This window comes from Wyeomyia smithii, chromosome 3 (assembly GCF_029784165.1).
Source record: "Wyeomyia smithii strain HCP4-BCI-WySm-NY-G18 chromosome 3, ASM2978416v1, whole genome shotgun sequence".
Lineage (NCBI taxonomy): Eukaryota > Metazoa > Arthropoda > Insecta > Diptera > Culicidae > Wyeomyia > Wyeomyia smithii.
This window is the reverse complement of record NC_073696.1, coordinates 100,493,457-100,517,269: the sequence shown is the minus strand read 5'-3', so window position 1 is coordinate 100,517,269 and position 23,813 is coordinate 100,493,457. Positions and strand designations below refer to the sequence as shown.

At 40.9% G+C, this 23,813-nt stretch overlaps 1 protein-coding gene across 8 annotated transcripts in view; it reads left to right on the top strand.

Moving 5' to 3' along the window:
* Positions 1-2,185: 2,185 nt before the first annotated feature.
* Positions 2,186-23,813, top strand: part of LOC129729856 (uncharacterized) — a 70,535-nt gene continuing 48,907 nt past the window's right edge. For all 8 annotated transcript variants that reach the window (XR_008728749.1, XM_055688708.1, XM_055688705.1 and 5 more), the window contains exon 1: positions 2,186-2,718. The gene's annotated coding sequence lies outside the window, so the exon portion shown is untranslated. The remainder of the gene's footprint in view (positions 2,719-23,813) is intronic.

Below are 23,813 nucleotides of genomic sequence, written 5' to 3'. Positions count from 1 at the left end.
ACCAAAATATGAATATATTTTTAGGGTTAGGGGATTACCATTTCATTAGGTGACTATAAAAAATTTCATTATCAGCACTTTTGATTTTAGACAGATTAATCATAAAAACTGTTCACATTGGACGCGGATTATTAACTTTTTTTTATTTCAAATTTACCATTACGCCCTGAAATGTGGACTACAGTTGATGACCCGTTGACTAACGGACCGCTTCACGCGGAGAGAATTACGCAAACTCTAAAAGAACCCAAATCGACAGATAGAGTTGGCGGAATTAGAATTATTACCAATGATTGTTAGTTGGCTTAATCGATTCCCAAATGTTTTTAGATTTCATTGATCATAAAATCTATCATTCCTTCAGTCCAACAATGAACGCAAAAGTGTAAGCCTTAACCAGTAGATTCAACAGTTTTTTTAAATCTTTTGCCAATACAAGTACAAAACCCAAGACGATACTGGTACCGACATTTTGTTATTGAAGTGGTTTTTACCGACTAAAAAGCATCTGAAACAATATGCGCACATATGTAGGCATGCCCAAACAGTTTCGAGAAAATTGAAAAAAGCTTTAATTTTTTGTATAGACTACATAAGAAGAAAGTAAAAAAAAAATAGTGATCTTAAATTTTAAAAATATACGATTTGCTTAATCTAACTTCTTTGAAAAAAATTATGGTGCATGAGCCTTTTTGTATACTATCTTTCTATAATAAAACTGATTTTCTCAATTTTATGAATTCTGGAGAAAATTTTAATACAGAAATTTTCATGATGAAAGAAATCAACTAAGTTAATTTAGCATTTGGTAATAGTATTTAACATGCATACTTTCAAAATATACGAGATGTTTATATGAGAGGATATACAGGAATTCTAAACTTTGTTTAAAGAACAAACTTTTGATTTACAAACAAATTTTTAGACCAGCAATGCTTTATGCTGTACCGATCTGGTCAAATTGCTGTTCAACAAGGAAGACAACGCTCCAAAGGACTCAGAATGAAATTCTGAAAATGATTTTGAAGCGTCCTCCTTGGTTTGGTACACTCGAATTACATAGACTTACTGGTGTTGAACCATTAGAAGCTATGTCAAATAAAACTATTAACAATTTTCGACAAAAATCGTTGCAATCCGCAATTGCTACGATAAGCTCTCTTTATAGCCAATAAGTTAGCATTTAAGTTAGTTGTAAGTTTACTTTCCTTTCTTGACAAGTAGGTTTAAATCCCTACGAATGATAAGTCCTAATTGCGAAAGCAAACAAATCCTAACAATTAAAATTACAAATTACTAACAGTGTTGAGAAGTCACCATTTGTGATTGGACACACATACTCACATTCACTAATATTTATCTTAAATACTTAAGCTACTAACAAATCCCCCTATAAAAAATGCATACTTTCAAAGTATTAACCGAATATTGAATCGATCAGATTAATATTAAAAGTGTTTTCTTTCATGCCTGGTTGGGTTATATAGCTTCTTCTTCGCAGCCATTAGTCACCTAATAGTAAAAATAGGTCAAATTTGAGTATTACCGTGCATGGCCATAATCATGATATGAGTCTTGCGTATGGAAGATAAACACAAAATAAACTATTTTATTTTTTGTATATTTTTTGAAAGAAAATGTTATACGTTAATGAAAATTCATATTTTTTTCATCTTCCATTGTAGTAGGATAATGATTGTTAGTAGACATAATTAATAAAAGGGTTGTACCTTTCCACCTTGCTCGGTAATAATTATTAAGCTAGTGAATTAGTACCAATATATCACATCCGATGGAAGTTATTTAACTGTGTCTTGTTACGAAGCTCAAAGCATCTCCTTCCATCTTCAAACTGTCATTAGCTACCCAATGTAAACGACAAATATACAATACTACGCGGTAACTCGACCTAGCAGCGTTGCTTATTTTGAAAAAGTGCATCATTTACTCGCATATCTACCTAGTCTAACAGCAGAACAGGACGAAAACAGGATCGCGTGTTGCGTGCGTGCCGATGCAACAGTACTGACCACGCTGACTGAATGATTTCGTTTGTCGACCAAAGTGAAAAAGCTATGCTATAGCCTGGCAGGTTTACATAGATTCACCGCTATGTAGCGCAAGATCCTTCGGGTATAAACGAGTAAGCGGGAAAAGTCTGCTGAGACCCGTCCACTGGGTTCAGTCGCAGTTCTCTACCGACCATGTGCACTTGTGCTTTTCCATAACTCCTGTTTGCGTCAACGGACATCCTGCAATGAAAGTTTGAAGCACACTTGTAATTGGAAATAACTTGTTCAAAAATTCATTACGGAACATTTATTTCCGAATCAGCGTCACTCGAGGCCAAGCAGGCGAAGAGTGAGGTTAAATCACCTCAGGAAATAGTTAGTGCTTGTTCCGGATGACTGTTGGACAGTTGTTTTAAGCATTGTAAAAAGTGGTGTTTGATCAAGGTAATAACACCAGCTTATAACGTGAATCACGTGCTAAAATAACAAGAGTCGGAAATTGAAGCTTTATATATGGATTGGATGCGGAAATCAAGTTGTGCCACCAACTTTTACGATTAGGCTGTAAATATTAGGTTTTTTTTTAAAGTGCAGCCACGATAGACGCATGATGTTGAACTGTGCGATGTATAATTTGAGCTCGTACTGAAAAGGATAGTGCATGCTAGAAGTTATGGTTCCGTGTAACCTTCTGACATCAGTTCAGGTAAATATGCTCAGTTTCTGAAATTGACTAATGTAAACGTATTCTTTCGGTTTCCTGGGAATGAAGCAGTTTGTAAAGGTGCGGGAGAAAATTGCCTTTTGAATTATACTTTTGACTTTTTGAAGTCAAGGTCAGCGAATGTGATGAATTGTTTTGCCACACTTGGGAGTAAACAGTTTTATGCTGACATATTTGATTTACGAATTGTGAATTGTGATGCAGATGCAATAACAAATGTATTTTTTCATTTACTGATTATTTCAACTACGCTATGGTTCCAAAACAAAATAGTAGTTAAAATTGAGTTACGAGTTACAAGGATTTTAATAATGAATAGCATTTTCTTTCAATGTTCAGGATGTGGAGTCCGTAATGAACTTTAGAATCCTTTAAATCAAAGCTCGCACAGTAAAAAACTCCTAATATTAGGGGGAAGGAATTTGTAATCTATCATAAAGAAAACAAACGTGCTTCATCACACATAAGTTTTCGTCATCACACACATAAACATTAAAGTCCTGCACCCAGCACTGAACTTTCAAATTTATTTCACTTAACTTTACTAAAGTGCCTAAAAACTAATAAATGGGTCACCTAATTTTACACGAGCTGTCGCATTTCTAACATCGATGTGTTTCAAATTTCAACATACATCACGTAAAACTTACCAACTGGGCGCGAATTTTTTTATGGCGACCATTATCGTCTATACACTCGTGTGAAGAAGTGCTTGTTACAATTTTTAATACAACTTTGTGCAAAATATTAGATTTGGTGTACAAAAATATGCCATACTAGCTGACCCGGCAAACTTCGTCCCGCCTATTTTAGTGTTTATTTTAATAATTTTAAACATTTCAAATTTATTGATTCCTTGCGATTAGATTATATTGTTTAAAAATAATTGGTTTTATCGGAATGGCAAATCCTCAACTTTTGGCTTTTGTACATGACCTCTATTCCGGATATATATTGAGTGCATTTAAGTTCTTTTCGTTGTTTTCCAGAAACTGAAAGTGGTCATCTTCTAATTCAAAATGGTGTCCAGGGTCAATGCTTGGCTTCTTTACATCATTTCGATTACGGACTTATCCATATGTAGTAGTATTCGGTTATTTGCGGCTGTTTTCCAGAAGTTGCCATTTTTCAATTCAAACTGTTGTCTAAGGTCAATTTATAGCTCCTTGCATCATTCTGGATCCGGTGATCCGGAACCATAAGTCACCATCTTGGATTTAAAAAGGCACTTGGAAACAATTTCTGGCTCCTGAGCGCCATTCTGGTTTAAGAAACACCCATATTGGGTGTTATCTGGTCATTTTTCGGCTGTTCTCCAGAAACCGGATGTCACCATCTTCGAATTCAAAATGGTGTCTGTGGTCGATGCTAGCTCCTGTGTATCATTCTGGTTCCGAAGATACTCATTTTGTATGGAAATCGGCCATTTCTGGCTGTTTTTTAGAAACCGGAAGTTGCCGTCTTACAATTCATAATGGTGTCTGAGGTCAATTTTCAGCTTCATTCTCGTTCCAGAGATACTCATATTGGGTGGTACTTTAGGCTGTTTCTAGACACCGGAAGTCGCCATCTTACAATTCAAAATATTGTCTGAGTTCGATTTGTGGCTTCAGTGCATCATAACAATCCCGGAAAAACCCATATTGGGTGGTATTTGGTCATTTGCCGCTGTTTCTCAGAAACCGGAAGTCGCTTTCTTACAATTCAAAATGTTGTCTGAGGTTGATAGGTCGATTTGTGGCTTCAGTGCATCATAACAATTCCGGAAATACGCATATTGGGTGGTATTTGGTCATTTGCCGCTGATTTTCATAAACTGCAGGTCGCCATCTTGGATTTCACATTGGCATTAGGAGACAATTTTTGGCCTCTGAGCGTCATTCTGGTTGAAGAAACACTCATATTGGGTTGTATTTGGTCATTTTCGGCTGTTTTCCAGACACCGGAAGTCGCCATCTTACAATTCGAAATGTTTTTTTTTTTTTTTTATTCTCGCTTATTTTCCGTCGGTCTAGTTCCGCCACTGTTGTGGCCAATCACCGACGCCCAGGTAGGCGATTCCACACCCAGGACCCTAACTCACGACCCGTTTATTAACGGACCGGCGCCAACGGCTTTATTTCCTCATGCGATGGAAGGCGTGATCCCAGAGATTTTTCGCCTCAGAAAATCTCCCGGTGTCGGCTAGGATTGAATCTAGACCAGTTGGGTTGGTTGTGAGTGGATCACGCCACCTCACAACCATCGACACCTATGTCGGCGGTGGGATTCGAACCCAGGCGTCGAGCGTGGTTGGCGGAGACGTTACCAACTACACCAGGCCCCCGCTCAATTCGAAATGTTGTCTGAGGTCGATTTGTGGCTTCAGTGCATCATAACAATTCCGGAAATACCCATGTTGGGTGGTATAAGGTCATTTGCCGCTATTTTTCAAAAACGGAAAGTCGCCATCTTGGATTTCGAAATGGTATTTGGAGACATGCCAGAGCAAGGAAGGGTGTCGAAACATTATGGACATGTTTGTTACACCTAAAAACATTCACCTGCTAAATTTGGTTATACTTGCTTGATTGGTTCTCGAGCTGTGCGAAATTTGAGTTTCGTTTGCATGGGACCCCTCCCTTATAGAAGATAGAGGGGTGTCAAATCATTATATTTGTTACCCCTAAAAACAATCACCTGCCAAATTTGGTTCCATTTAGTTGGTTAGTTCTCGAGATAAGCAGAAATTTGTGTTTAATTTGTTATGAACCCCCTCCCTCACAGAAGAGGGAGGGGAGTCAAACCACTATGGACATACTTAATACCTCTAAAAACATTCACATACCAAATTTGATTGTATTTGGTTGATTGGTTCTCGAGCTGTGCGAAATTCGTATTTCATTTGTATGGGACCCCTCCCTTGTAGAAGAGGGAGGGGTGTCAAACCATTATGGATATATATGTTACCCTTAAAAACACCTACCCACCAAATTTGGTTCTATTTAGTTCTCGAGATGTGCAGAAATTTGTGTTTCATTTGTATGGGACCCCTCCCTTCCAGAGGAGGGAAGGGTGTCGAATCAACATGAACATATTTGTTACTCCTAAAAACATCCACATGCCAAATTTGGTTCCATTTGCTTGGTTAGTTTTCGAGATGTGCAGAAGTTTGTGTTTCATTTGTATTGGACCCCTCCCTTACAGAAGAGGGAATGGTGTCGAATCAACATGGACATATTTGTTACTTCTAAAAACATCCACATGCCAAATTTGGTTCCATTTGCTTGGTTAGTTTTTGAGATGTGCAGGAATTTGTGTTTCATTTGTATGGGACCCTTCCCTTGCAGAAGGGGGAGGGGTCTCGAACTATCTTAGTCACCTTTCCCGGCCCCTAAAACCCCCATCTACAAAATTTCACGCCGATCGGTTCGGTAGTTTCCAAGCCTATATGAATCAGACAGACAGACAGACAGACAGACAGACAGACAGAGCTGCATTTTTATATGTTTAGATTTTGTGGCAGACATCCGGAAATTTGTTTTTGAGAGCTTGGTTCCCAGCTGCAGATTGGTTTTGAAAATATATCGGTCATTCAGTAGAGCATACACAGTAAAAAATTCTGAATATTACACGTCACGTAAAATATTTTTTCTTTTGAATTTCAGTTGCTTCTGACGTAAACCACGACTTTGTTTGAAAATTATGAGCAATATCATTTGAATTTCAGTTGACTATGACGTAACCCACGACTTCGTTTGAAAGTTATGTGCAATATCATTTAAATTTGCGTGGAATATTATGGAATTTTCTATCATAAGCGATGGTGGCAATTCCTTACATGCGATTCGACAAAGTTTTCTTACTGTGTATGCTAGAAAAAAGCACAAAAATTTATATCGAATCGCATGTAAAAAATTGCCTCCATCGCTTATAATAGCGCTAAATTCTATGATATGACGCAAATTTAAATGATATTGCACATAATTTTCAAACAAAACCTGGTTCACGTCAGAAGCAACTGAAATTCAAATCATATTGCACATAATTTTCAAACGAAATCGTGGCACCTGAAATTTAAATGAGAAAATATTTTACGTGACGTGTAATATTCAGAATTTTTACTGTGAATGCTAGAAACGTGAAAATGAAGCAAATTTCCATACATGATTATATTCTGCATTTTATACTCGTTATTTAGAATTAAAGAAAGAAGTTTTAGAAAGAAATTAAACCTGTGTGACTTGAAATTAATTGCTTTCCTGAACAAACACATCAAACGACAAGCGCTCGTAAAAAAAACTGGTATCGATTACCAAGAAATAATCTTACAAAATTACGAGCGATTTGAATTTTACAGCTCACTTAATTCTATTTAAAGGCGATTTATAATTCACGTAAAGATTATGGAAGGGAGAAGGGTCAGGTAAGGTTGTTTCGTGGTTGTCCACGGAGCATACAAAATCTCGAGAATTCAAGTTGCGTTTAGTTGAAATTTCTTAAAACCTATGCACGTGGATTATGGATAGTAGGGTGGGGAAAAGTGATCAATTTGCCAAAACCAGTTTTTTTTGGTTTTGGGGCCCTAAACAATCCTAAACTTACCGGAGGCCGATTGGTTTTGTCATATTTTTTTTCATTTCCCTTTCGGGGGAGCTCAGCAATGCATTATTAATGCACTACACAACGTAAAAGTATAGTATTTTTGATGCTTAACAACTTTGCCGAAGACACTGAAGAGCTGCAAAAATGCTATAGCCATTCAAAGTTAAGTATGTCGAATCAAATGCTGAAAATCATTTTTTTTTGCCAACACTGCCAGTGTACCGGCGTCAGTAGCACTTCTATCAGAAGTAACCTGTCGTATCGAGTTTATACACTAAGCTAGACTATGAAAACGAATTTAGATCAATATTCAAGGCACAAGTAGGATCTACAACATGTTGCAGAGGTTAATTATCATAGACATCGGATTGACGGCAGAACACTGGTAGTGTTGGCAGGAAATATGATTTTCAGCATATAGTTCGACATACTCAACTTTGAACAGCTATAGCATTTTTTATGGACATCGTAGCTCCTTAGTGTCTTCGACAAAGTTGTTAAGCATCAAAAAGCCCACCTTTTGATGTTTTAAAACGTATGGTTTAAGCTTTTCTGAGCTCTCTAGAAAGCAAAATGCAAAATAGTGAGTTTTCCCATACAAATTTCCATGCAAATTTGAAATGCAATGCAACAAACGGAGACAAAACCAATCGACTTCCGATAAATTTGGGATTGGTTCTGGCTTTGTGTTATCGAGTTTCATTTTTTCCATATAACGATTCTCCATCCTAATGAATGGCTTCTAGTAGAAACATACTTTGCCAATTTTCGGTTTATTGCAGCGTTGTAGGTTGTAGGTAGGCATTTAGTTTTATATCGTTTATATGTAACAGATTAAAAAATAATTACCCATAAATTACCACAAGCAGCTGAAACGACCGAACAGTATACAAACTGTTTTCATAGTATCTTATTGATGCTATTACAACATTCTATTGTTTCAAAAGCATATAAAATTGTTACAATAGCGCTTAAAAAATGTCTCGAATATTACAACTTCTTCTTGACTTTGGATCGACTCATGATTCTGAACATGTTTGAACTAATTTCAAAATAATGCTAACTAGTGTTAGTAGTTTGCCGAAAACAATAGTGCAAAATGTTTCTCAAATATGTTATTTCAATGATGCATACATAATTTTCTACTTCTCCTTGAATTTATCAGGTGAAATGTTCCCAGGTGAGCAAAAACATGTAGGTGGGTCAAAATACCTCTATTACGCTACACCTTTCTACAAAAAATCCTACTCTGGAAAAATATTTTTTACACAACTACATTTTTTGCAGACGACTATCAACTAAATTTATGTAGAATTACTCTGTTGTCGGCTCTTTATGACGTTTCATATTTAGATTTTCATAGGTTCCTAAAAATAAGAATTTAACATCCTGGAAAATCTCCAGATCCCGGAATTACAGATGAGTGTTCAAAGTAAACAGAACCAGGACAGTGCCGTTTCGATTTTATCATGTTAAGAAAAAACACTTTCCGGTGGATCTAATGTTTGCGTTTGTAAAAAAATGGACTTTTTTCAGCTGGTGATGAAAAAAAAAAACTAAGACAGATAATTGAGTTGAATAAATTTCCCATATTATCTTATTTGAAAAAAAATTCTACGCCCTTGCGAGCGGCCTTCCGGCAGTTAACCGGCACATCCGCGATGGCGGACGAAATCATGCGTGTAGACATGTTTTCAAGCTCTTTCTTCGTTTTTTATTAATTCCTCCTCCGTTTTCGCGACACAATTGTTGGAATAGATTTTGCGCTTCAAGTTTGCCCAGAAATTCTCGATGGGACGTAGCTGGGGGACGTTGGGTGGATTCGCCGACTTCGGTACCACATCGATATTCAGCCGTTCCATCTCCTTGAACGATCGCTTCGAGTAGTGGGCCAGAACACTGTGTCTTCGCCCTTATGGTATCTCCTGATGAACGACGCAACTTCTGGCAGGCACTTCGTACTATAAATTTCCCCGTTCATGGCCAGCCCGGAGTGAAAGAAGAGCGGCTTTGACATCCCCTTCTTGCTGATTGTCAGCCACAGCAGCACCTTCTAGGGGAACTTGGTGTATGAAATAAATTTCACCTCGGAGCTCACTTCCTCCTTGGGAGAAGTGAAATACGAAGTACCCTGCCAGTCGTTGCCCTCCAGGGTGAGATAGATCTCGTTGTCCATCACCACTGCCACGTCGCGATTGACCATCTTATTCAACCGCTGTCGCTGCGTCATTGCCTGCAGCTCCGAGACCAGTGGACGGGACTGCCGCTTCCTGACATGTATGTCCATGTTCTCCAGATACTTTTTCACTGTTTTACCGCATGCACCAACCTTCCGGCCAAGTGCACGCAGCGGTTTAGCCACTTTTCCCTCGGTCTTCCTATTCAGCGTCCTTCGAAGCTTCTTGTCGCGCAGGGTCGTTGGCCGTCCGGAGCCGGGCTTTCTTTCGATGCTGTGATCGTTGTCCAATAGTGTCAAAATGTTGTAGATGCCGGAACGGGCATACCCGGCGTCCACAAAGTGACGCACGATGTCCGTTTTTGACGCGGCGGGTACCGTTCTTTGAATGCGCACACTTCTGACCGGAGTAGCGTCACGGTACAATCCTGCACGACACACACTGGGGCAGCCTCATACAAAAGCTCAGACAAAACCTAAAATTTTTTTTCCGGAATTAGGTTCAAAATCGATTTTTCAGCAGAAACTAGAACGCCTACAGACCAAGAATCAAGCATAGGTTGTAAAGAATTCGCATGTTTTAGTACATCGTGAGGTAGGAGAAGTTGTGGTTTAACATTTGATAAAACAAAAAAAAAAAATATTTCGATCATCTTTACCAACCTACAAAATACAAGAGCTCCCAAATAATAATGATATTATGCATGAAATCTCTTCAATATGAGTTAAATTAAAGGAAAAAAAAACTTAGATAGCTGAGTATATCTTACTATACCACGATTGAGCACAACGTTTCACGCAGATAAAAAACCCAATTTTTCACTAATTTCAATCATTTGAAAAAGTGATTTTCCAGCAAGTACCTACTCTATATTCTTCTCAAATTTGAAGATGCCAGTCTCAGCTATTCGAAAAACCCAACTTTAGCTGCCACTTTCTGCCTATTCAAAAGTTATTCGATTTTTGGTACAGCATGTTTTTAAGTATAAATTATGCGTTTCGCGGCAGCTTTCTATGACGACATCACATTTTAACAAATTCGTGAAGCGCACAGCCAAAAGTCCAGCAGAGTTGAAACCATGCAAGATGTATTAAACGGTATGTTGGTTATATCTGACCCCTTTTTCGTCTAGTTTAAGAACAAACATCGATTTAACTGATACCCGCAAAACAAAAAAAGCGGTCGTGAAACTCCTTTACGTTGAAAATGATATGGAAGACGATGAATTAATGTTTCTGTAATCTATCCAAATTCAATCATTTTGTTTTATATCATTAATCATGATCAATACGTTTAGAATGTGTATGTGTATGTGTGTCAAATAAGTGACTTTAACTTTTGTATGCATGACTCAAACAATTAAATGACCCTTACAACTGATCTAAGAACACAGAATTGCTTAGACTTGAACTTGAGTAGCAAAAAGAATTTCACTTTCAAAATTGAGCGATCTAGATCAAACAGTAATCCAGGCATGTTGTACATAAATGTACTAGGAATCTTGCCAAAAAATTCGCCTGAAAATGTCAAACCTTCTTGTTTTGACATTCTAGATAAAAAAAGTCCTCTGGATCAAAACATGATGTACAAAATGGTAAATCGTATATATTTGATCAACTTCGCGTGATACTTGTGACCTCTACCTCTTTCCGACCGAGCCCACACAATTGTGTAGGCAAAAAATGACGGATAACAAAACTTAAATCAAAGTAATTCCTATATAAAAACGCTTGCTTGCTTCGGTTTCTTATTATTCGTAGCAGCTGCGATGTTAACACTAGATTTGTGAGCAATAAAACAATGAATAAGACTTTCAAAAAGCAAAAGAGAAGGTTTAGTTTAAGTCACCTTCTATGTACGCATTCATACGGGCCCGCTCGGAAAGGGCTATAACATGAATCTAAAAAGTTATTGGGCTTATTTTTTTAAACAAAGTGATTGAGATAAGTATAAACTAATCTAGACCAAACATTGAAGATAGATCACAATCATTCGAACAACTTTATATCAATTGATGATATGAACAACTTTTCTGAAGAAACAAAATGGCTAACACCATTTATTCAGAATATAGATGTCAGCGCCATAGGAAGGAAGTAAATTGATGGTACTCGAATACATTTTTCATAACGATATTTTTATGCTGTACAACATTGTCGAAGACATAAACACTGTGGAAACAACCATTTAGAAGTTATGAGGTTTTGTCGCACCAACAGACCAATCTGCCCCACTGTGCGGGGCAATTCGACGTCGCTGAAAACTACGGGCGTTCGTTGGAAGCATCGTTGCCAAAAGAGGGTGAACTGGCTGAAGCCCCTTGAGGACTGCTGGAGCACCGTGTAAACAGCCATCAACAGAGTAGCGGAGAACTCCTTGGAGCATGTAAAATGAATCCGACTAAGTGAGTGATTCGACGAAGAGTGTCGGCAGGCGTTGGACTAGAAAAACGAGCCATCCGTCAGAATGTGGAGCGATATAGACAGAACACGACTATTTCACCACCAGGAAGCGGAGAAGTACGAGGATCCAGAACAGCTGAATCACTTAAAATCCTACCAGAAACTCAACGTACCCTACAAAGACTTTGTGCCACAATGCCCCGAGATAAGGAAGGGAGTATCCTGATGGATGATTGTGAGGTAACCAAAAGGTGGAAGTGCTCATGAACACTTGATTACAGCGAAAGGATCAAGATGTTGATGGAAATGACATCAGCGATGCAGCAGACGATGGAGACGTGCAAACGATAGGCGAAGTTAGGGATGCCATCAAGCGACTGAATCGGCCGGCAAAGATGATGTCGAGAACCATTCTGAACGCGGCCTATAATGTGTTTTCCCAAGTCATCTTCCAACGTCGTTCGCCGCTAGTTACATGGATTCAATGAAAAAGAATGCAACAATGGAACAGATCTTCACGGAAGTTCGTGAGTACACTATTCCTACGCACCATCTTGTAAAGCCGCAAATAATACAATTAACTCGAGAGAGTTCTGGACGATCATGGACGAGAACGACTATCCCAGGGAGCTGATAAGACAAATCAAGGCTAGGAAAACAATCCTTTTTAAAAATTATGGGATGATCTCTCTTGTCTGCTGCTCAGCATTACACAGAAAGATATTATACGACGAGCGGTTTTCGACATGCGCACACGATGTTCAACAGATCTGGCCAATCTATCTGCTTTGACCAGTAAACCAGACTAAAACGCGAGACAGGGAAGGTTGGGTAGCAGTTTAATGCGTCCAAAACGAAGTGCATTCTGGCTGGTGGAGCCGAGCACAATAGAGCCCGCTCAGGTAGTAGTGTGACGATCGATGCGCTCGAGGTAACCGGACAACGATCAGCTATGCATTGTAAGAAATGATTTTTTTCTTGCAAGATCATATTTCGATTTGCTCTCATTCCCAGATTCCCAGAAATGTTTATTATTCCGGGATTCCGAACGCCACGCATTTTGGCGAATCAATGCGAGATGATCATTTCTGCTTAAGAACAAAGGTGCAGTTCAAAAGCTCAAATCAGAAAAAAAGTAAAAGATTATGGCTATTCAACCATTCCTGCGAATTTTGGTGTCCCTAGCCATGACCGCTTTTTCAGAGACTTTAATGAGTTCGTAGCATAACGTTATAGCGACGAACCCGACAAGCAATTTCTATATGACACTCTCATGTAAGTCGACGCGTTCTGGTAATGGCTAGGGGCACTAAAATTTATAGGAATGGTTGAATAGTTATAATTTTTCCTTTTTTCAGTTTGAGGTTTTGGAATGCACTTTTTTCATTTTTTTTTTGTTCATCTATAATTTATTTGACACGGCACAAATACAATTTAATGTTTAACGGCGCCAATTATATCTGGTAGCTTACTTTCTAAAGTATCTTAATAACTAAAAGCAAATTTTTTATCCTCGCTGCCGACTACGAGCTGAAACTAAATGTAACTTAAAGCTATAATATTTTGCATTAAAAGCACTGGTTTACTGTATGATGGTTTTCATTGCCATAGGTAAGCACATGTTCCGCTGCTGGGCCAAGATATTACGGACTGGCATATTGGTTTGTCTCCCTCGGGCCTTGAGAGTATCGTGCGGGTCTGATTGCTGTTTCCGGATCCGGGGTCTTAACGTGTTCTTGTCGTTAGGCTGGATGCAGGCGGAAGGGGGTAGGACTAAACTGGGGCGTGGATGGATTTCAGGAAAACGTATATAAGGGACATGTAGGATAGGTCACGGCTCGCCAAGACATCACGAACAGGAACAGCCGACTGCCTACCTTCGGCCTGCAGGGAAGCTATTAATTTAGACCTGGCGTCACGGTGTACAGGGCATGACCAAAAAACGTGCTCTATGTCGTGATAACCTTCACCACAGGCACAGATACCACTTTCCCCGAGCCCAACACGACGGAGATGCGCGTCAAATCTATAGTGATTGGACATAAGCCGGGACATCACGCAAATGAAATCCCGACCTACATCCAACCCCTTGAACCACGGGTTCGTCGACACCTTGGGGATTATGGAATGTAACCACCTTCCCAGTTCCCCTCTGGTCCAAGCATTTTGCCAACTGATGATCGTATTCTGACGTACAAATGAGAAAAATTCATTAAAGGCAATTGGTCTTTAATAAATTCCAAAAATTTTGGGGATCTGCTGCACGCGTAAATGATCCGGGATTCCACGAGTTTCTTCTATCATGGATGTATCGAAAAACACAGTAGAATCAGAAGTATTTGATAAGTCGACACGATTTGGAATATTCGAAGAAGGGTTAATATTATGGGACATGTGATTGAAATACAATGTCATAAAACGGGTTTGAGAATTAAGTTCGATTAACCTTTCAAAATTTTCAATCACAGGACGGTTCAAGACCTCACATTTGATAAGAATGCGAGAAGACAGGCTCCAGAAGCGGTTTTTCAATGGTAGTACTCCAGCTAAGACCTCCAAACTCATCGTATGGGTCGACTGCATGCAACCCAAGGCGATACGCAAACAACGATATTGTATTCGCTCCAGTTTGATCAAATGTGTGTTTGCTGCGGAGCGGAAGCAGAAACACCCGTACTCAATGACAGACAATATCGTTGTTTGGTTAAGCCTTATAAGGTCTCCTGGGTGGGCTCCCCACCATTGTCCGGTTATTGTACGAAGAAAATTCACTCTTTGTTGACATTTTTTCATCAGATACCTAACGTGACAACCCCAGGTGCCTTTAGAGTCGAACCAGACACCAAGATATTTGAGTACCAAAACCTGAGAAATCGTTTTACCCATTAATTGTGTTTGAAGCTGAGCAGGTTCATGCTTCCTAGAAAAAACTACTATCTCAGTCTTCTCCGGAGAGAATTCGATACCTAGCTGTAGAGCCCAAGCAGACAAATTGTCCAAAGTATCTTGCAATGGTCCTTGCAAATCGGCGGCTTTGGCTCCTGTAACAGAGATTACACTGTCGTCTGCAAGTTGTCTTATCGTGCATGAATTTGCCAGACATTCATCGATGTCATTTACATAAAAATTGTAAAGAAGGGGGCTTAAACATGAGCCCTGGGGAAGACCCATGTAGCTAATGCGAAAAGTTGCAAAATCGCCGTGCGTAAAATGCATGTGCTTTTCGGACAGCAAATTGTGCAAAAAATTGTTCAAAATTGGAGAAAATCCTTGTCGGTGAAGTTTACCCGAAAGAATGTCAATAGAAACGGAATCAAAAGCCCCCTTAATGTCCAAGAACGCAGACGCCATTTGTTCTTTGCGAGCATACGCCAGCTGAATATCTGTTGCAAGCAACGCAAGACAATCATTCGTCCCTTTGGCACGGCGGAAGCCAAATTGAGTATCTGATAGTAGACCATTTGATTCGACCCAGTGGTCTAAACGACGGAGTATCATTTTTTCCATCAATTTCCGGATACAGGATAGCATTGCAATCGGCCTATAAGAGTTGTGATCAGAAGCTGGTTTCCCTGGTTTTTGGATGGCGATCACCTTCACTTGCCTCCAATCCTGCGGTACAATGTTTTGCTCCAGGAACTTATTGAACAAGTTCAACAAGCGCCTCTTGGCATTGCCGGGTAGATTCTTCAACAAATTGAATTTGATTCTATCTAACCCAGGTGCGTTATTGTTACAGGACAGAAGGGCAACTGAAAATTCTGCCATCGTGAAAGGTGATTCATTCGTTGTTTTGCTTTCGTCTCGATTAGACGCAAATTGTTCATCTCCGTTTGAGTTCGCAAAATAACAATACACGAGTTATCGTACGGGTGTTTTTTTTTGACGATTAGTTCTTGTGCTGCGCGATAACAATAGCCGGCAGTTTATCGGCAGAAACATCTTCTGCACACTGGTAGGGGCAGGCTACCCCGCCAGTGATCCGATACGCAGCTGATATATCAGCAAGAATAATTCGCCCGCACCGCTGTTACCCCGCTAGCAGCACGGACCATCATACGATCGAGCGAGTGGAAGTCAACTACAAGTGGCATCTACAAGGTCGCGTGTAGGATACGGCCACTGTGTCACAACACGAAGCTGGATCGTCATTGTTTGTTCTGCGGAGACGCTCGATTAATCCTACTATCAGCCGTGAGGTCGTGACTTAGACGTTCGGTGAAGTATTCACTTTAGAATTTTTATCATTATTATTAATAGTATTATTATTACTGTTATTATTATAATTATTATTACTATTATTATTATTATTATTATTATTATTACTATTGTTATTAGTATTAGTATTACTGCCTTTTTTTATTTTGATCCATTGTAGTTTGAAAATTGTTTTTAAAATTTAATAGCAACTACTTGACCCCCCCCCCCACATTCGAATATTTATCGTTTGTGTGCGGTAGAGCGTAACGCTCCCGCAAAATGGACGACATGCAGGTGCAACTATTCCTGGATGTGGAAACAAATGGGGAAGAGATTGAGATCTCCCCCATCAATTCCCCTCTACCTTCCCCGCTACCTAGCCCCGTACCAAGGGTACCGGCAACACGGGTGAAAGCTTACCCAGATGCTTCGAAAGGTCCGTTCGTAGTTTACTTCAGGCACATAAAGAAGCCTCTAAATATAATTCAAATCGGCAAGGACCTGGCAAAACAGTTTTCGGACGTAACCGAAATTACAAAGGTTAGACCGAACAAACTGCGAGTTGTTGTGAGTAGCTTGAAGCAAGCAAACGCAATTGCTAGCTACGAGCTCTTCACGAGAGAGTACCGCGTGTACATCCCTGCCAAGGACGTGGAGATCGACGGTGTGGTTACCGAAGGAAGCCTCACGGTCGATGACATTTTGCGTCACGGGGTTGGCTGCTTCAAAAACCCCCTGATTCAAGATGTAAAGATACTGGATGTCAAGCAATTGCATTCAGTATCCATCGAAGAAGGGAAGAAGAAATTCCTCCCTTCGGACTCCTTCCGTGTAACATTCGCCGGATCCGCACTGCCGAACTACATCTCTTTGGACAGGGTTCGTCTGCCTGCACGCCTGTTCGTACCACGGGTCATGCATTGCCAAAACTGCAAGCAGTTAGGTCATACAGCCACCTTCTGCTGCAACAAGGCACGCTGCAGCAAGTGCGGAGGCAATCATGCTGAGACCGCTTGCAGTGAGGATACTGAAAAGTGTCTTTACTGCGAGGGAACTCGGCATGACCTTTCGGCGTGTCCCGCGTACAAACAGCGCGAGGAAAAAATAAAGCGTTCCCTCAAAGAACGATCAAAGCGCTCTTTCGCAGAAATGCTGAAGAGTGCTGAGCCACCCTCGACAGGAAACATCTTTTCCTTTTTGCCAACCGATGAGGGTACATCTGACGACCCCGTCGAAGGGTGTTCTTATGCCATGCCAGAAGGATCTAGGAAGAGGAGAATGATCAACTCTCCTAATCTTTCTCGCAAAGGTCGCAAGATAACCCCTAGCGGAATGACCAATAAGCCAACACAAAAAGGAAGCGGTGAAGAAAAACCGAAGCAAGTACCTCCCGGTTTTAATTTTAAATCAAACCAGGAGTACCCACCGCTTCCTGGGGCACCAAAAACCCCTCGTGCACCCATTTCTCGATCAGAAGATAAAAAAGAAACAGGGTTCATAAAATTTTCTGATATTGTGGACTGGATATTTAAAACATTCAACATACCAGATCCCCTACAAAATATTCTTCTTGCCCTTCTTCCTACAGTGAAAACCTTTTTGATGCAACTAGCAGCAACTTGGCCCCTCATTTCAGCTATCATATCTTTCGATGACTAATACGGCGAAAGAGGTTAGGAATTTTATCACTGTATTACAGTGGAATTGCAGAAGTATCATCTCCAAATTCGATCTATTTTCTCATTTAATAAATACATACAATTGTGACGCATTTGCGCTCTGTGAAACCTTTCTCAATTCAAACGATCAACTCAATTTCCACGATTTTAACATTATTCGTCGAGATCGAGACTCACACGGTGGAGGGGTACTTTTAGGGATTAAAAAGTGCTATTCCTTCTTCCGAATCGACCTCCCCTCGATCTCGAATATTGAAGTCGTTGCCATTCAAACGAATATGAATGGAAAAGACCTATGCCTTGTTTCGTTATATATGCCTCCATCCGCGCGGATTGAACAGAAGCATCTCACTGATATAGCAGAGTTGCTTCCCGCGCCTTTTTTGATATTGGGAGATTTTAATTCTCACTGTTCGCTATGGGGGTCGCTGTACGACGACAACCGATCTTCTTTAATCTGTAACTTGATCGACGACTTCAATATGACAGTTTTGAATACTGGGGAAGCGACACGTGTACCTAATCCTCCAGCACGTGAAAGCGTGCTTGACCTATCCCTTTGCTCGACATCACTAGCGTTAGATTGCCGGTGGAAAGTAATCAACGATCCCCACGGTAGTGATCATCTTCCAATCGTTATATCAATTGCTAATGGTTCAACTCCCCCGAACCCAATCAATATTTCCTACGACCTTACACGTAATATTGATTGGAAGTGTTATGAGTCTATTATAGCGCAATCTATCGAGACTCACGAGGAACTTCCTCCGGAGGAAGAATACGCGCTCTTAGCTGGCTTGATAATCGACGCCGCGACTCAAGCTCAGACGAAACCGATACTCGGGGTAACGATTAGACAGCGCCCTCCCAACAAATGGTGGGACAAAGAGTGCTCTGAGCTGTACGCGCGAAGGTCCGCGGCGTATAAGGACTACCGGGAGTACGGCACTGTCAACCTACTACGAAAGTACGAGGCACTGGGCAGGCAGATGAAGAGCTTAGTAAAGGCGAAAAAACGCGGGTACTGGCGGCGGTTCGTGAACGCGTTGTCCAGGGAAACAGCGATGAGCACTCTTTGGGATACCGCCAGGCGCATGCGGAACCGTGACGTTTCGAATGAAAGCAAGGAGTATTCAGATCGCTGGATACTCGATTTTGCCAAAAAGGTCTGTCCGGACTCTGTACCGGAACAGAAAACCTTTCGCGACGCGTTATTAGTAACTACGGAAGAGCCTCCATTTTCGATGTTGGAATTTTCAATGGCTCTCCTGTCGTGCAACAATAAGGCTCCAGGGTTAGATAGAATAAAATTCAACCTGTTGAAGAATCTACCCGACTCTGCAAAAAGACGCTTGTTGAATTTGTTCAACAAGTTTCTCGAGCTAAATATTGTTCCGCATGACTGGAGGGAGGTAAAAGTCATTGCTATTCGGAAACCCGGGAAACCTGCCTCTGATCACAATTCATATAGGCCGATTGTGATGCTCTCTTGCCTCCGGAAATTAATGGAGAAAATGATCCTCTTACGGTTAGACAAATGGGTCGAAACAAACGGGTTACTTTCAGATACTCAATTTGGCTTTCGCCGGGGCAAAGGGACGAACGATTGCCTAGCGTTGCTTTCTACTGAAATTCAACTAGCCTTTGCTCGAAAAGAGCAAATGGCTTCTGCGTTCATGGATATTAAGGGGGCTTTTGACTCTGTCTCTGTAGAAGTTTTAAGCGCGAAACTTCATTCGAGGGACTTTCACCAAATTTGAATAACTTTTTGCTCAATTTGTTGTCAGAAAAGCATATGTATTTCTCACATGGCGATTCGACAACTTCCCGAATTAGTTACATGGGCCTCCCCCAGGGCTTATGTTTCAGTCCTCTCTTATATAATTTTTACGTCAATGACATCGATGAATGTCCTGCAAATTCATGCACGCTAAGGCAACTTGCAGACGATAGCGTTGTATCCATTACTGGTGGCGAGGCTAGCGATCTGCAAGGACCATTGCAAGATACCTTAGACAATTTGTCTGAATGGGCTCTTAAGCTGGGTATCGAATTCTCTCCGGAGAAAACTGAGCTGGTCGTTTTTTCTAGGAAGCATAACCCAGCTCAGCTGCAGCTCCTGCTAACGGGTAAAACGATCTCTCAGGTTTTAGTCGCTAAATATCTCGGGGTCTGGTTCGACTCTAAATGCACCTGGGCTTGTCATATTAGGTATCTGACACAAAAATGCCAACAGAGGATTAATGTTCTTCGTACGATTACCGGAACTTGGTGGGGTGCTCACCCAGGAGACCTTCTAAGGTTATACCAAACAACGATATTGTCAGTTCTTGAGTACGGCTGTTTCTGCTTTCGCTCCGCCGCGAACACGCACATTATAAAATTAGAGAGAATACAATATCGTTGTTTGCGTATTGCCTTGGGTTGCATGCAGTCGACCCATACGATGAGTCTTGAAGTGTTAGCGGGTATTCTTCCGTTGAAACATCGTTTTTGGAATCTCTCTTACCGGTTGCTTATTCGATGCACAGTTATGAACCCATTAGTAATTGAAAATTTCGAGAGGTTGGTCGACCTTCAATCTCAATCCAGATTTATGACTTTATATTTTGACTATATGGCTCAAGATATTAATCCTTCTTCATACGATTCCTCCAATGTCGCACTTTTAGATACTTCTAATAATGCTATATTCTTCGACACCACCATGAAACAAGACATTTCTGGTATCCCGGATCAATTGCGACCCCAAGAGATCCCTAAGATTTTTTCCAATAAGTTTAAACATGTCAGTTAAGATAAAAGGTTTTACACTGACGGATCTAATCTAGATGAGTCCACTGGCTTCGGTGTTTTCCACGAAAATTTTACCGCCTCCTACAAACTCGATGCTCCTGCTTCCGTGTACGTCGCAGAACTTGCTGCTATTCAGTACTCTCTTGGAATCATCGAAACCCTACCCATAGACCACTACTTCATCTTCACAGATAGTCTCAGTGCCATTGAGGCTCTGCGATCAATGAAGCCTGTGAAGCACACCCCGTATTTCCTGGGGAAAATACGGCGGTTTTTAAGTGCTTTAACAGTAGAAATTACCGGGTTACCTTAGCGTGGGTCCCTTCTCATTGCTCGATTCCGGGTAACGAAAAAGCTGACTCTTTAGCTAAGGTGGGTGCTATTGACGGCGATATTTATGAAAGACCAATTGCTTATGATGAATTTTATAGCATTTTGCGTCAGAGAACACTCAACAGTTGGCAATCATCATGGAACTCAGATGAACTGGGACGGTGGCTACATTCCATTTTTCCTGAAGTATCGACGAAAGCATGGTTCAAGGGGTTGGATGTAGGTCGGGACTTCATTCGCGTGATGTCCAGACTTATGTCCAATCACTATACGTTAAACACGCATCTCTTTCGTATAGGGCTTGTAGACAGTAATCACTGCGTTTGTGGCGATGGCTACCATGACATCGAGCATGTTGTTTGGTCGTGTACCGAATACTGTGGTGTTAGGTCTGAGCTTATAGATTCCCTTCGGGCCCGAGGAAAACAACCGAACGTACCCGTTAGAGACATTCTGGGAAGCGGTGATCTCCAGTACATGACACAGCTATACGTGTTCATAAAACACGCTGGTATTGAAATATGAAACTCTTCTATCTATTTGTTAGATTACCATTCCCGCTACCCGCTGAAAGAAGATGATACACTAAGCTGGAGACACTCAAACGAAGACTCGGCATCTTTATGTTCACGCAGACACCTCAGTCCAAACTGCTCAAATAGAACATCACTGCTTAGCCATGTACAAATAAATAAATCGTATAACTCAATATAGTTAAAATCAAAATTGTAACTCCCCTCCTTTCACCTTAAATCCCCACTAGCTCGTAGTCGGCCGCGAGAATGAAGAAAAGGCCTCCCTCTTTTTCCTGCTAATTTAGAATTTAAAAAAAAATGTACTTGGCTCAGTTAAACACAAATTGTATCGTGCCGTGTCAAATAAACTATTTAAAACTAAAAAGGTGATTCTATCGCGTCGTAACCCGGAGACGTATCGCGAACAAAGTTTTGCGCAGGAACAGAGTCCGGACATACTTTCCTGGCAAAATCAAATATCCACCGACTTGAAGACTCCTCGCTTTCGTTGACCGTTACGCGATTCCGCATTCTTCGGGCTGTGTTCCAAAGAGTGCTCATCGATGTCTCCCTCGACGTCTCGTTCACGAACCGACGCCAATATCCGCGTTTCTTTGCTTTAGCCAGGCTTTTAAGCTTGGTATTAAGCTCCGAATAACGTATATAGTCGTCGGGTATACCTCCTTTCTGGAAGGCCAGAAACGCGTCGGATCTTTGCGTGTAGACATCGGAGCACTTTTTGTCCCGCCACGGAGTTGGAGGCCGCTCTTTGATCGTTACGCCGGGATATTTCTTCGTTTGGGCTTGCAACGCGGCGTCGAGGATTAAGCCCGCGAGGAGGTTGTATTCTTCAAGTGGTGGGTGATGTTGAATCGACTCGACCGCTTTTGAAATCATTTTCTCGTATAACTTCCAATCGACATTCCGTGTGAGGTCATACGGAATGTCAATTGGTCGCATGCGAGTTGAACCGTTAGTAATGGAAATAAGAATAGGCAGATGGTCGCTACCGTGAGGATCGAGGATTACCTTCCATGTGCAATCCAACCGTAGCGACGTCGAACATAAGGATAGATCCAAAGCGCTTGGGCGCGCTGGAGGTTTCGGGATACGTATCATTTCACCGTTGTTCAAAATAGTCATGTCGAAGTCATCGCAAAGGTTATAGATTAAAGAGGAGCGGTTATCATTGTAGGGGGAACCCCAAGCCACACCATGAGAGTTGAAGTCTCCCAAAATCAAACGTGGCGAGGGAAGAAGTTCTATTAAATCAAAGAGCAACCGTTGCCCAACCTGTGCTCTGGGTGGAATATATATTGAGGCAATACAAAGCTCTTTACCTTGTATTGTCATTTGACATGCGACAACTTCGATGCCTGGAATCGAGGGGAGGTTAATACGATAGAAAGAATAGCACTTTCTAATCCCTAAAAGTACTCTTCCATATGGGGTGTCTCGATCAAGGCGAATAATATTAAAATTATGGAAGTTGAGATCAATATTTGAAGTAAGCCAAGTTTCACAAAGGGAAAATGCATCGCATTTGTTTCTATTTATTAAAACTTTAAATGAATCCATTTTTGGTAAAATACTTCTACAATTCCACTGTAAGACAGAGATAGAATCCTTCGTATACGCAGATGAATTAGGCATCGTAGGATACAATCGCTGCAAGGAGGGGCCATTGGGCAGTCAACTGCTTCAAAAATGATCTAACTGTTGGGAAGAATGCTGTAAGAAAAATTTTAATTGGATCGGGTACATTGAAAGTTTCAAAAATCCAGTCCACAATGTCAGAAAATTTCACTAATCCAGAGTTTGTTTAATCAACTGGGAGTGCAAAAGGAACAACTGGGGTTTTAGATGTTCCTGGCAGTGCTGGGAACTCCTTCTGGGACTTTAAATTTGCAAGCCCAGGAGGAGTTTGCTTCGGTTTTTCCGCAGCACTGTTTGGTTTGTTTGTAACTTTCATTTCACTTTGGGAAATCTTAGGACCTTTTCGGGGAAGTTTAGGAGAGGAAATATTTTTCCTCTTTCTAGACGCCCCAGGATTGGCATAAGTTGTTCCCGCTGGTGAATCGTCAGAATCGGTTTCATCAGAGGACAACAGATCAAAGGGGTTCGATGTTATAGTAGAAGTGGTTACGGTCTTCTTCAGCATCTCAGCGTAAGATCGCTTTGAACGCTCCTTAAGTGACCGCTTGATTTTATCTCTGTGCTGCATGTACACCGGGCATGTGGAAAGCTCATGCTGATTTTCCCCGCAGTGAATACATTTTTCTGCATTAACACAGCAAGAATCGTCCGCATGAGTTTCTCCACACTTGCTACATCGTGCCTTATTGCAGCAGTAGGCGGCTGTGTGGCCTAGCTGCTTGCAATTGGTGCAAT